The sequence below is a fragment of the Propithecus coquereli genome, unplaced genomic scaffold, assembly GCF_000956105.1.
Source record: "Propithecus coquereli isolate 6110/MARCELLA unplaced genomic scaffold, Pcoq_1.0 Scaffold310, whole genome shotgun sequence".
NCBI classification, from domain to species: Eukaryota; Metazoa; Chordata; class Mammalia; order Primates; family Indriidae; genus Propithecus; species Propithecus coquereli.
Window position 1 is genome coordinate 4,659,263 of NW_012148731.1, and position 14,350 is coordinate 4,673,612.

General features: G+C 39.9%; 1 protein-coding gene across 1 annotated transcript in view; it reads left to right on the forward strand.

Annotated features, from left to right (window-relative positions):
* Positions 1-14,350, forward strand: part of WDR25 (WD repeat domain 25) — a 128,691-nt gene that overhangs the window by 64,930 nt on the left and 49,411 nt on the right. The gene's annotated exons all lie outside the window — the stretch shown is intronic.

Genomic DNA, 14,350 nt, shown 5'->3' on the forward strand with positions numbered 1-14,350 from the left:
GACAGGGAGGGACACTTATACCAGAGAAAGAACGAAGGGACACCAGACATGCAGTAGCACTCGTGGCATTGCAGGATTAAAAGACAGACATGCTCACCAGGAGCCAGCATTCACTTGCCAAAACAATTCATTCTTTTATGAGTTATTAGACTTAGAGAATCCGTGTATATTGAGGCCAAAGGCTGAGTGTATCTTCATTTGGAAGGGCACATAGCTTTTAGAGCCTTGCTGATTTCATCACATCCTTATTTTACAGAAGAGCAGGAACCATCCCAAGGTCCTTGTGGTCCCAGATAGTCTCAGATCGTTCTTGAGAACATAAGAGAGATAAAGAGGTAGCTGCTAGGTGATACAATCTAACTGATGCCTTATGGCTTGTTGCAAAATAGCACCCAAGTCTAAGAATGAATTATTTACTCTCAGAGTGGAGGAGATCTCTCATGACCAAAGGGCTCTGTATTTAGCATTCTTCTGTTCCATACTTAATAATAAACAAATTGGGTAATGTTACAGAAGGGAGGTCTGCTTTTCCAATCTGCAGATATCTCAAAGCTAGGATAGCTGTCATTTTGTCCACCTGTTCTTCAATCCATTCTTCTGTGTATTCATTTGTCCATCCATGCGTCAGTCTGTCCATGTATTCATCCATCCATCATCAACCCATTCCATTTATCACCCATACATACATCCATTATCTCATCCATCCATTCATATATCTGTCCACCCATCATTCATCCATCCATTCCATTCACCCATTCTATCCATCCTTCATGCATCCGTGCATCCACTCATCCATTAATCGTCTCTCATCCATCCATCCATCTGTGCCTTCATCCAACAGACACTTACTGAGCTCCTAGTATGTGCCAGACCCTGTTCAAGACACAGAGACAGAAGCGAACAAAACAGATACTGAATACATAGTGATTTCCCCTCATAGGGCTTACAATTTAGTGGGAAAAACAAGTAAGCAAGCAAGCAAATAAATAAATAAATATGTGAGGAAGTAACACAATGCTCCAAAGAAAAGTAGAGCTAGCTGAGGTGAAGGAGAGTGACGGGAGCAGTGTTTCGATGGTGTGGTTTAGGAAACGCCTCCCTGGGGAGAGACGTGAGCCAGCCCAGGTGCTGTCTGGAGAAGAGCCGTCTAGGCAGGGAAATAGCAGGTGCACAGGCCTGAGGAGGAAGGTGCTGGGTGTGCGTCAGGAGGCCAGTACGCTGCAGTGGAGTTAGGGCATATGGCACAGGGTTTATTCCAGATATGACGGAAAGCCACTGGAGAGTTTTAAATAGGGGAGGATGTAACCTGACTGACTCAGAGGACCACTCTGGTTGCTGTGTGGCAGTAGATTGTGGGGTGAAAAAGGAAGCTGAGACACCAGTGTTTTTTTTTTTTTTTCAAAAATTCTTTTTTAATGGTAAAATAAACATAGAATTTGCCATCTTAACCATTTTTTAAGCATACAGTTAAGTGGTATTAAATACATTCGTAATGTTGCGCAACCATTGCCACCATCCTCTCCAAAATTCTTTCATCATGTAAAGCTTGAGACACCAGCTTTGAGCTTGTTGCAGTGGTGGGAGGGGAAGATGATGGTGGCTGAGATGAGGATGGTAGCAGCAGAGGTGATGGGAAGTGGTAGGATTTGGGATATACTCTGAAGACAGAGCTGACAGGTCAGGGGAAGGGCATAAAGGAGGACTGCAGTACTTTAGACGACCAAATGACGAGACAGTGATTCCGTGGGGGAAATCACCATGAAACAGCTAAAGGGCTGACAGTGGGAAGAGGGGTTAGTCTGGCTTTGTGTTGTATTTATCCAGAGTATAGGATTAGGGGCAGGGGTTGGACCTTGGGGGACATTGCAGGTGGAAGGCAGACGAGTGGTAAATCCTGCAGGCTCTCTAGCCAGACTGCCTGGGTCAGAGTCTCTGCTCCACCTCTCACAGCATGGCCTGGGACAGATACCTCTCTGTGCCTCAGTTTCCTCATCTGTGAAATGAAGCTAATAATGTAATAATATCTACCTTATAGGGTTGTGGTAAGGATTGAGTTAATTCAATTAACTCATTTGACTCAATAAACTCAATTGTAAAGTGCTTAAAAGCATGACTGGCACATAGTAACTGGTCTGTATGTGATTATTATCTAGAGGTAGGAGACAAGGTGGTAGATTTTGTCTCAGAATAATGTCCAGAATTGCGATGATTTCAAAAGGGGTACTGGCTCCTCCTCAGACTGTTGCACTCCCCACCTGCTGGTTCTAGCACCTGCTGGGGGACCACCCCCACTTTGTGAGGAGGGTGTACCCGAAGGTCTCCAGAGCCCCCCATCTCCAGTTCTCCCTGCTCTCTTCTCCCTCTGCAATATATGTTGCTCTTAATCCTTTTTTCTTTAAGAAAACTCTTCTTTGCCCTTTTACATCTTCTGTTGACATTTAAAACTCCTTCCCTTTGTTCTGACCTTATTGAATAGAGAGAATAATTTCTTGGAATTCTCTGTATAATGAATGTTCATGTACTTACAGATTCTGATCTAGTTTCTCCTCAACCTTTACTTTGAGAGACCTTGCATTATTTGGTATGGAAAACATTTTAGGAAACACTGAGGAGGATGGTGTAATATGAAAATTCTGCTTTTGCTTTTGCTGTTTCTGCAAATGTAGCCCCCTGTAACCCAGATATCAGCTGGGGTACCCTCCCCTTAGAGATCCAAGTGGTTCAAACTCCTTTACCATGTATGCTAGAAACCCGACAGTCTTCCCAGGTTCTCTTTTTTTTTGAGACAGAGTCTCACTCTTTTGCCCAGGCTAGAGTGAGTGCCGTGGCATCAGCCTAGCTCACAGCAACCTCAGACTCCTGGGCTCAAGTGATCCTTCTGCCTCAGCCTCCCGAGTAGCTGGGACTACAGGCATGCACCACCATGCCCGGCTAATTTTTTCTATATATATTTAGTCGTCCAATTAATTTCTTTCCAATTTTTAGTAGAGACGGGGTCTCGCTCTTGCTCAGGCTGGTCTCGAACTCCTGAGCTCAAACAATCCGCCCGCCTTGGCCTCCCAGAGAGCTAGGATTACAGGCATGAGCCACCAGGTGCCCAGCCCCCAGGTTCTCTACAAATTTTTCTGAGGCTGGTAGAGGTGAGGGACATAGCGTGGGAGGGGTTGTCTCTTCAAATCATTCCTGGTTCCAAGTTTGTGCATCAGTGGATGAAGATCAGTTTGTAAATCAATGCTGGCCTTCTTGTTATCTGTGACACAGCAGCTCACCCACAGAACAAATACTCTGATCCCCTCATTCTCCTAAACATCCCTACCAGAAGGCTGGGTATGGGCAGCAGGTGTGAGGAGGTAGGGTGAAATGTTACTCTCCATTCTGCAAAACAGATGCTTTAAAATTGGAAATTAGGTTTGGCTTCCAGTAATAAAGCAGTAGTTCTATCAGACTAACCCTCCCACAGCTAACAACTATAAACTCTGTACAACAGCAATAACAACAAAATTACCTGATGATATTGGAGAACAACAAAAAGCAGACTCCATAGCAGAATGGAGATGACAAAAGAAAGAGCCAGTGAACTTGGAGATAGATCCATAAAAATTATTCAACCTGAAAACAGAGGAAAAGAATGGGGGAGAAAAAGAACAGATACTCAGGGACCTATGGACAATATTGGAAGACCTATTATATAAGTAATTGGAGTTCCAGAAGGAGAGGAGAGAAAGAGGAGGGAAGAAAAAATATTTTGAATAAATAACATTAGAAAACTCCCCAAATTTGGTGAAATATGTACATATACAGATTCAAAAGAAAAACAAAAAAACAAAAAAACAAACTCCACAAACCCCAAACAGGACAAACACAAGAGAAAACATACTCAGGCATATCATAGTCAAACTTCTGGAAACCAAAGAGAAAGAGAATATCTTGAAAGCAGTCCGAGAAGAACGAATATCACGTAGAGGAGAATAATGATATGAAAAATCACCGACTTCTCATCAGAAATAATGGAGCCCAGAAACAATGGGATGGTATCATTAAAGTGCTGATAGAAAACTGAAAACATCAACCTGTGATTCTGTATCTTTCAAGAACGAAGGTGAAATAAAGTCATTTTCAGATAAATGAAAACTAAGTGAGAATTGATTGCCAGCAGATGTACACTACAGAAATGTTAAAGGAAGCGCTTCAGGATGAAGGAAAATTATACCACATAGGAACTCAGATCTTCAGCAAGGGATGAAGAGCACTGGAAATGGTAAATATGTGGGAAAATATAAAAGACTACTTTTTCCTCTTACATTTTAAAAACTACATATGACTATTTAAAGCAGAAATTATAATACTGCATTGGGGTTTATGACATAGGTAGATGTGTCATGCATATGACAACTACAGGGGAAAGGATGGGGGTTGGTCAAAGGACATTTACAGTTGCAAGCTTTTCTCTATGAACTTGTACAATATCGACTATAGGAAGACTGTAAGATATTATGGATGTAGAGCAGCCACTAAAAATAAAATATAAAGAAGTATAGCTAAAAAGCCAATAGATAAATTAAAATGGAATTATAAAAGCGTTCAGTTATTCCAAAAGAAGGCAGTAAAGGAGGTAGAGGAATAAAAGAAGTAAAAACAGAAAATAACAAAATGATAGATGTAGACCTGATCATATCAATAATTACGTTAAATCTAAATGGGCTAAATGCTATAACTAAAAGAGATTGTCAGAATGGGTACAAAAGCAAGACTAAACTATATACTGTTGACAAGTGGTACACTTTAAGTAAAAAAGAAACAGGCTAAAAGTAAATAGAACAAAGAGATATCATCCAAATCATAACAATAAGAAGATGGGAACTATTGCAGTACTAACCAATAGAATAGACTTCAAGACAAAGAGTATTACCAGAGATAAGAGACATTTCATATGATAAAGGTATTAATTCATCAGGAAAGCATAATGATCATATATATGTATGTAACTAATAACAAAACTTCAAAACACATGAAAAAATTGTTCACAGAATTAAAGGGAAAATAAACAAATCCACAATCACAGTTGAAGATTTTAGCACTTTTCTCTAAGGAGTTGATAGAACAACTAGGCAAATCAATAAAGATAGAAGATCTGAATGATGCTATCAACTACTGTGATTGACATTTACAAAACACAATACATAACAAGTGCAGAATACAAATGCTTTTCAACTTCAAATTGCACTTCCCTAAGATAGGCCTTGTGCTAGGACATAAAGCAACCTCAATGTATTTAAATGGATTGAAACAATACAGAGCTTAGTTTCTGATTGCAATGAAGTTAGTAAAAAATAATAATAAGTTAGTAAAAAAATAAGATACTGAACAATAAGAAAAACCAAATACTTGGCAATTAAACCACACACTTCTAAATAACTTGTAGACACTTATGCCTTTAGTCAAGATGGAGTAATAGGGACCAAATTTATGCTCCAATGTTAAACAACTAAAGAGTTGGACAAAACATAAGGAGCAGTGGTGTTCAGACATGGAACACCAGGCAGTGCGGATAGTGATCCCTGAGAGAGGGAAGACAATGCGGTGAGCCCTACAGCTGTTTCCGCGTACTGCCTGGTGAGAGTTTCCAGACTGGAGCGCAGGAAGGAGAAATCCAGCTGGATCTCAGTGATTTCCATGAGTTGAGGAGATAGAGTTGGGAGTTCAGAAATGTTAAGTAAGCTAGAGTTCTTAGGACAGAGGACCAGAGAGAGAAAGAGAGAGAGAGAGAGCGCTCCAGAGATGTTGTGGGAGGTTCCTCCAAGTCTTCGGTGGAATTCTGACCCGCAGGTACATGCATGCAAGGAAACTCCTTGAGGTGGGGAGAGAACCACCTATGAAGAGCAGGGTGAACAATCCCTAGAGCTCACAGGGCCAAGGCTAGTTCATGTTCTTACCAGCCAGAATGGAAAATCCTCATATTCACAAGGGTATTGCTGAGGCAATACCCTTGCAGTAGTGAGGTAAAATTAGCCCTAAACTGAATGCCGCTCTGATCCCTCCTAACAAAGCTTCAAAACTATCCTGGCAAGGAGCAAACTGTTTCCAAGTCACTTAACTATGTCCCAGAACAAACCTGAAGAGTATTTATAGGAATACAAAAATATTAAACATCCAATAAAGTAAAATTCACGGTGTCTGGCATCCATATAAAGATGGCATGCAAAGAAGTAGAAAAATATGAACCACAATGAGAAGAAAAATCAGTCCATAAATACAAACTCAGAAATGGCACAGATGATGCAATTAGTAGACAGGAATGTTAAACCAACTATTATAAATATGTTCCATGTATGCAGAAAGGTAGAGAATAGCACAAGCATGGTCAGGAGAGTCATGGACGATACAAAAGATCCAAATTGGACGCCCAGAGATGAAAAGAAGTCTTCAATGGAAAATACACTGCATGGGATAAAAGCAGATTGGAAACTGTAAAAGAGGAGGTTAGCAAACTTAAAGACATAGAAACTATTCAAATTGAAACAGAACAAAAAGCTTGGGGGAAAAATGAACAGAGCGTCAGTGAGCCATGGAACAACTTCAGGTTCACCCAGTATACATGAAAGTGGAATCCTCGAAGAAGGGGAGAACAGAAAAAATAAGAAATAATGGCTGAATGTTTTATAAAAGTTCACCAAAATATATCATAATGAAATTTCTTATAACCAGTGAAAATGGGGAAAATCTTTTTTTTTATTTTAGGATATTATGGGGGTACAAACATTTTGGTTACAAGTTCTGACTTTGCCTCACCCGAGCCAGGGGTAGAGGCGTGCCCTCCTTCCCCCATACAATGCTCACCGCATCCATTAGTTGTGAGTTTACCCAACCCCCAACACCCAATGAATATTACTACCATGCTAGCACCGTAGTGTTGATCAGTTAGTACCAATTTGATGGCTAGTACATGTGGTGCTTATTCTTCCATTCTTGTAATATCTCACTTCGAGGATGGCATCCATATAAAGATGGATGTAGCCAGTGCAGGGGGTTGGGGAAGGCACTTTACATACAGAAGAACAAAGGGTGAGCAAGACACCAAACTTCTCATCGGAAACAATACCAGGAGGCAGTGGAACACCATTTTAAAGTACTGAAAGGAAAAATCAAAACCACTATCAACCTAAAATTTAATACTCAGTGAAATATCTTTTAAAAAAGAAAAGCAGAATACTTTTTCAGACATTTAAAAGCTGAAGTGATTCATCACCAGCAAACTTGCACTGTAAGAAATGTTAATAAAGAGAGTGCTTCACACAGAAGGCAAATGATACCAGATAGAAATCTACATCTGCACAGAGGAATGATGAGCACTAGAAATGGTAAGTATGTGGGTAAATGTAAAATATTTTTGGATCTTATTTAAAAATCACTTTCAATAATGATCGTTTAGAGTAAAAAATATTAAGTGTATTGTGCAGTTTATAACGTGTAGATGTAAAATGTGTGATAGGAACAGTACAAAGGCTAGGATGGAGGAAGTGGCCTATATCATTGTTATGGTTCTTGTATTATGAGGGAAGTGATGATCTTACTTGCAAGTAGACTGTGGTAAGTTAAAGATGTAAACCTTAAAGCAACTAGTAATAAAACAAAACAAAGATTTATGGTTATAAGTCTCACAATGGGAGATAAAATAATGAAAGATACTCAATCCAAAAGAAGGTAAAAAAAATAGGAAAGAGGGAACAAAGAACAGATGGAATAAGTAGAAAGCAAATAGCAAGATTTAAACCTAAACCATATCAATTGTGGACGAAATGGTCTAAACACCCCATTTAAAGACAAAATTGTTGGGTTGGATAAAAAGTCAAGACCCAACGGTATATAGAATGCCTACAAGAAACCCACTTTAAATATAAAGACAAGGTTAAATGTAAAAGGTGGGAAAAGCTCTACCATAATAGTAATGAAAGAAAGCTGGAGTGGCTGTATTAATATCAGACAAAGCAGATTTCAGAGCAAAGAATAGTACTAGGGATAAAGAAAGTCATCTTATAACAGCAAAGGGGTCAGTTCATCAAAGGATATAAGACCAGGTGTATAACGTTAGGTACATAAACGGGTGTATAAATGTTTATACAAACAATAAGAGAGCTTTGAATTACTTGAAGCAAAACTGACAGAAGCTGAATGGAGAAATAGTGAAATCCACAATTAACGTTGGAGATTTCAACATCCCTCTCTCAATAATCTATAGATCAAGTAGACAGAAGATCAGTTAAGATATAGAAGACTTGAACAACACTATCACCCAACTTGGCTTAATTGACATTTATGGAACACTCCTTGTAACAATAGCAGAATGTACATTCTTTTTAAGTGCCCATGGAATGTCTACCAAGATAGACTATATTCTAGGCTATAAAATAAGTCTCAGTAAATTTGAAAGAATTGAAACCATTCAAAGTACATTCTCAGATTGGGGGTTAAATTAAAAATCAATAATGAAGATATCTGGAAAATTCCCAATTATTTGTAAATTACCCAACACACTTCTATATAGCCCATGGGTCAAAGAAGAACCAGATAGGGATATTAGAAAATATTTTGAACTGAATGCAACTGAAAACACATGTTTGTGGAATGTAGCTAGAATAGTTCTCCGATAATAATTTATAGTATTAAATGTCTATATCAGTTGGGGAGAAATTTTTAAATCAGTCAGTAAAATCAGTGAAACAAAAAGCTGGTTCTTTGAGACCAATGAAAGGTATAAACCTTTAGCCAGACTCATGAGAATAAGTGAGAAAAGACACAATTTACCAAAATTAGGAATGAGAGAAGTGACCTAATTATAGATCCTTTAGATACTAAAAGGATACTAAAGTAATGCTGTGCTCAACTTTATGCCAATGAATTTTACAACTTAGATGATATAGATAAATTTCTTGAAAGACCCAAACAAGAAAAGCTCATGAGCCCAGGAGTTCGAGGTTACAGTGAGCAATGATGGGGCTACTGCACTCCAGCCTGGATGATGGAGCAAGAGACTCTGTCTCGGCAGGGCGGGTGGGGGGGAAGATAACCTCAAAAGCCCCATATCTATTAAAGAAATTGAATTTATAGTTAAAAACTTCCCACAGGCCGGGTGCGGTGGCTCACGCCTGTAATCCTAGCACTCTGGGAGGCCGAGGCGGGAGGATTGCTTGAGGTCAGGAGTTCGAGACCAGCCTGAGCAAGAGTGAGATGCCATCTGTAGATAGAAAGAAATTAGCTGGACAACTAAAAATATATAGAAAAAATTAGCCGGGCATCGTGGCACGTGCCTAGTCCCAGCTACTCGGGAGGCTGAGACAGAAGGATTGCTTGAGCCCAGGAGTTTGAGGTTGCTGTGAGCTAGACTGACGCCACAGCACTCTAGCCCGGGCAACAGAGCAAGACTCTGTCTCAAACAAACAAACAAACAAACAAACTTCCCACAAAGAAAACTCCAGGTCTAAATGGCTTCACTAGTGAATTCTACCAAACATTTAAGGGAGAAATAATGCCAATTTGTTATGGGTTGAATTGTGCCCACCCCTCACCTCAAATTTATATTTTGAAGTCTTAACCCCCAGTACCCCAAAATGTAGTGCTGTTTGGATATGGGTCATTACAGAGGTAATCAAGTCAAAACGAGTTCATTAGGGGGAGCCCCTAATCCAATATGACTGGTGTCCTTATAAAGAGAGGAGATTTGGAAACAGATATGAGTAGAGGGAGAATATCCTGTGAATATGAACATAGCCATCTGCAAGTCAAGGAGAGAAGTCTAGAGCAGATCCTTCCTTCATAGCCTTCAGAAGGAACCAACCCTGCAACAGCTTGATTTCAGACTTCTAGCTTCCAGAACTATGAGATAATAAAATTCTGTTGTTTAAGCCACCTAGTTTGTGGTACTTTGTCATGGCAGCCCTGGGAAACTAATACATAACATACAATAATACACACAAACTTTTCTGGAATATCAAAGAGGCAAGAACACTTCCCAATTCATTCTGTGAGTCCACCACTACCCTGATAACAAACCAAGAAAAAGACATCATAAGAGAAGAATGCGATACAACAATATCTGTCATGAGCATAAATACAAAAATTTTTAATAAAATTTTAGCAAATCAGTGCAACTATATATATATATTCATAATATTATGAGCAAGTAGGATTTGTCCCAGGAATGTAAGCTTGCCTTAGCATTTGAAAATCAATGTAATTCAGCATTAATGACTTAACTATAGTGAACTATGATATAAATGATTAACAAGAAAAGAAAAAACATATGATCATCTGAATAGATGCAGAAAGAGCTTTTGACCATGTCCAAAATTCATTCCTGGTTTGGAAAAAAAGCTTTCAGCAAACTAGAAATAGAAGAGAATTTCCTTGAACTCATAAGGGGCATCTCCAAAAACATTAGCTCCAGCGTCATTCTGAACTGTATAAAAGCCTGACTACCTTCCCCATGAGGTCAGGAATAGGCAGAGGTGTCTGGTTTCCCCATATTTGTTCAGGATAGTGCTGGAGATTATAGCCAGTGCAATAAGGCAAGAAAATAAAAGGATCCAGACTGGGAAAGAGGAAATAAAATTGTCTTTGTTCACAGATGACGTGATCATCTATGTAGAAAATTCCACTGAATCTATTAAAAAAGCTTCTAGAAATAAAAGGTGAATTTAGTAAGGTTGCAGAATTCAAGGTCAATATACAAAAGTTAATTGTATTTCTGCATACTAGAAATGAACAATCCAAAATTAAAATTGATACTATTTAGGATATCATCAAAATATGAACTAATTAGAGATAAATTTGACAGAAGATATGCCAGATCTTTTCATTTAAAAACAACAAACTATTGCTTAGGAAAATTAAAGAAGCCTAAACAAATGGAGAGATATATCCTATTCATGCATTAGAAGAGTCAGTATTATTAAGGTGTTTCCCCAAATTGGTCTTTAGATTCAGTGTAATTCTGGCCGTTGAACGCATACTTCATGAAGGATTCCCAAGCTTTTGAAGGCAGATGGACTGATCCCATCCTTTGGGATTCCCCTGGTGAGGGGTTAGGCACTCTGCACAAGCTTGTGGTGAGCTGTGTCAGTTTGAGAGTGGTCTCTAAAATTGTTTTCTAGGGCAACAGGGGCTGCCAAGAGTTGGCAGGGAGGCCAGGGGCCAGGGCTGAACTAGGAAGATCCCGAGGCAGGAGATAGCAAGAGAGGGCCACGTGGGAGGCAAAGGTTCACCCAGAAATTTGACAGCCATTATTTCCAGGTGGTGAGATTATGAATGACACTCTTATTTTCTTTGTGTTTTTCTGGTTTGGACTTTTTGTTGTTGGTTTTTTTCCTTTCTTTCTTTCTTTCTTTTTTTTTGCATAACACAGTTATTTCCAAAGAATCAGAGAAACAAAAATCCCCATCGTTGATTCCTATGGGATTTTGCTTTTTGCACTTCTGTATGGTTTGAGTACTTTACAAGGAGATTGTATTTCTCTTATAATCAAAAACAAAAGGGAGGCAGGCAGGCGGAAGAACATGACCTGAGGCAAAATCAATACTTCCTGTTCCTAATCTTAGGAGACCGTGAGAATTCCCAGTGGGGCCATGTCTCGGTGACCAGGACATGGGAACCGTGGAAAATGTGGGGCGAGCAAGTGACAGCACCATATTTTACTTGTCATGTTCTTTTCAAGACTGTTACTTTTGTTGGTCGCAAAGAATGTCTCTAGTTAATACATCAAGTCATCTTAGAGCATTTGACGGAAGACTTAACTCCTTAATTCCATGAAGGCAGTTTGGGATCTCTAATTACTTAATTGAAAAAAGGCACACACTTCAGGCTGCCACAGTGTTTGGGAATTAATCTTTAAAACCTGACAGTGAACATTAAATTCAATTAAGGAGAGCGATTGGCAAAGATTCTTCTCTCCTTCACCCTGGGTAGCTTTGAGAGGTAGCTGACTGGTCTGCATTGATTCTGATGCTATCGTTGTCTGTGCATCAACCAGGAGAGCCAGGTGTGCGTTTTTCACTTCAGAGAGGACTTGTCAGACAGTTACCGTTTGATGGATCTCCTTAAACACGCTTCCGTGGTGGATTCGGGAGGCCCCTGGCCAAGAATTCAAACGTTCTGGTTTGTTGCTTTTGGCCTTGGATGTCACAGAGTTCAAGTTTTCTTTCTTTCTTTCATTACTGCCATGATCTTTCTCCCCCTCCTCCCCCCTCCTCCTGTTCCCTGCTCTCCTCTCCCGGCTGCCTCCTGCCTTCCTCCTCCCTGACCTCCCCATCCCCTTCCTCCTTCCTCCTCCCTCCTTCCCTCCTTCTCTCCTCTTTTTCTTCTTCTCCTCCTCTCCTCATTAATTTAACATTTTTATTTTAAATTATGAAATGTTTTAAGCATACTCAAAAGTATAGAAAGTAACATAAGCGATACAAGGTGCCTGCCCCTTGCCGTGTTAAATCCAGGGATCCATCCCCAGTTCTCACCTGGAGGACTTCTCAGCAGCATTTGATGTGTTGATCAGTCTCTTCTCAAAACACTTGCTCTTGGCTTCCAGGATACCTGTCTTCTGTTTCTGCTTCTACCTCACTGGCCGTTCTTCTCAGACTTCTTTGGTTTCTCCTTTTCCATCCCCTGCTCCAAGCCTGTGAACACCGGAGGCCCCTGCTGAGATGTGGGACTCCTCTCTGGACTGTCTACATTGATTCCTGTGGAGAGCTCGTCCAGCTCGGGACTGAAACACCATTTCAGTGGCAACGACTTCCAAAGCTCAGTCTCCACCCTGGACCTCTCTTTTGAACACCACACAAGTGTATCCAAGAACTGTCCCCATACATTTCAAAGTCTGTCTACAAATGCACGAGTATATGAGATAGGGTTTGTGTGTGTGTGTGTGTGTGTATTTGTAAAAATTATAGTGAAATAGACATAACCAAATTTACCATCTTAACCATTTTAAAGCGTACACTTCAGTGGCATTGAGCACATTCATATTTTTGTGCAAACTTCACCACCATCCATCCACAGAACTCTTCATCTTATAAAACTGAAACTCTCTCCCTATTAAACTCCCCATTCTCTCCTCTCCCAGCCTCTGGCAACCATCACTCTACTTCCTGTCTATGTGATTTTGACTACTCAGTGTTCCACATGTAAGTGGAGTCAAATAGTATTTGTCGTTTTGTATCTAGCTTATTTCACTTAGCGTACTGTCTTCAGGTTTCATCCATGTTGTAGTGTGTGTCAGGATTTCCTTCCTTTTTAAAGCTGAATAATATTCCACCGTATGGATATAACACATTTTGTTTATCCATTCACCCATCCATGGACACTGGGGTTGCTTCCACCCTTTGGCTATTGTGAATAATGCTGCTATGAACATGGGTGTACAATATCTCTTTGAGACTCTAGTTTCGGTTTTTTGGGCATTTACCTGGGAGTGGAATTGCTGGATCATGTGGTACTTTAGTGTTTAACTCTGAGGAAACACCATGCTCTTTGCCATAGTGGCTGCACCATTCCTGCCAGCAGTATACAAGGGTTCCAATTTTCCTGCATCCTTGCTAACACTCGTTATTTTCTGTTTTTTCATAGCAGCCATCCACATAAAAACACACGAGATGGTGTTTCATGTGTTTTAAAACTTAAATGGCATCATACTTTGTATGTGCAGCTTGTCTTATACACTCAATATTATTTTCTTACTGTTTAGCCATGTGAACCCTGTAGATCTAGATTACTCATTTTACTATTTTTAAAATTAAAAGTTATACCTGTACATAGTCTTTTTTTAAAAAAACAGCAGTCACTGCCTGTTGCAGCTCTACCTCCCTTCCATGAATTCTCACTCCACCTTGAAGTGTTCTGGCTGTTTCTTCTGTTATTTCTGTTCATGTTTCCAAATATAAATACTGCTATTTCTTGATTTTCCAGTTTGAGATCTTAGCTATTACCCCTAGTAGGGAAGAAAGGAACTGAGCTCTCTGAACATTTTTTGAAGGCTACTCTTGACCTCTTGTTTTCTTAAGCTTATTAGACATTTGCATAATCCCAGGAATCAAGTGTTCAGAGTTCTGATCCTTTGCATTTTGAGAACCTTCAGGACTTGGTGGGTTGAATTTTCTTATCTTCAATGGAGAGGTTATCCCTAGGATCATGTTTGTAGAAGTACGTGGATACACTTTGTTTGGGTTTTTCTCTTATTAAGGAAAGTTAAGCTTGGTTTTCCTGATGGAGTTGAAAGGAGATCATGGAACCTTGCTGTTAAGAACTGTGGCTAGGCCGGGCGTGGTGGCTCACGCCTGTAATCCTAGCTCTCTGGGAGGCCAAGGCGGGC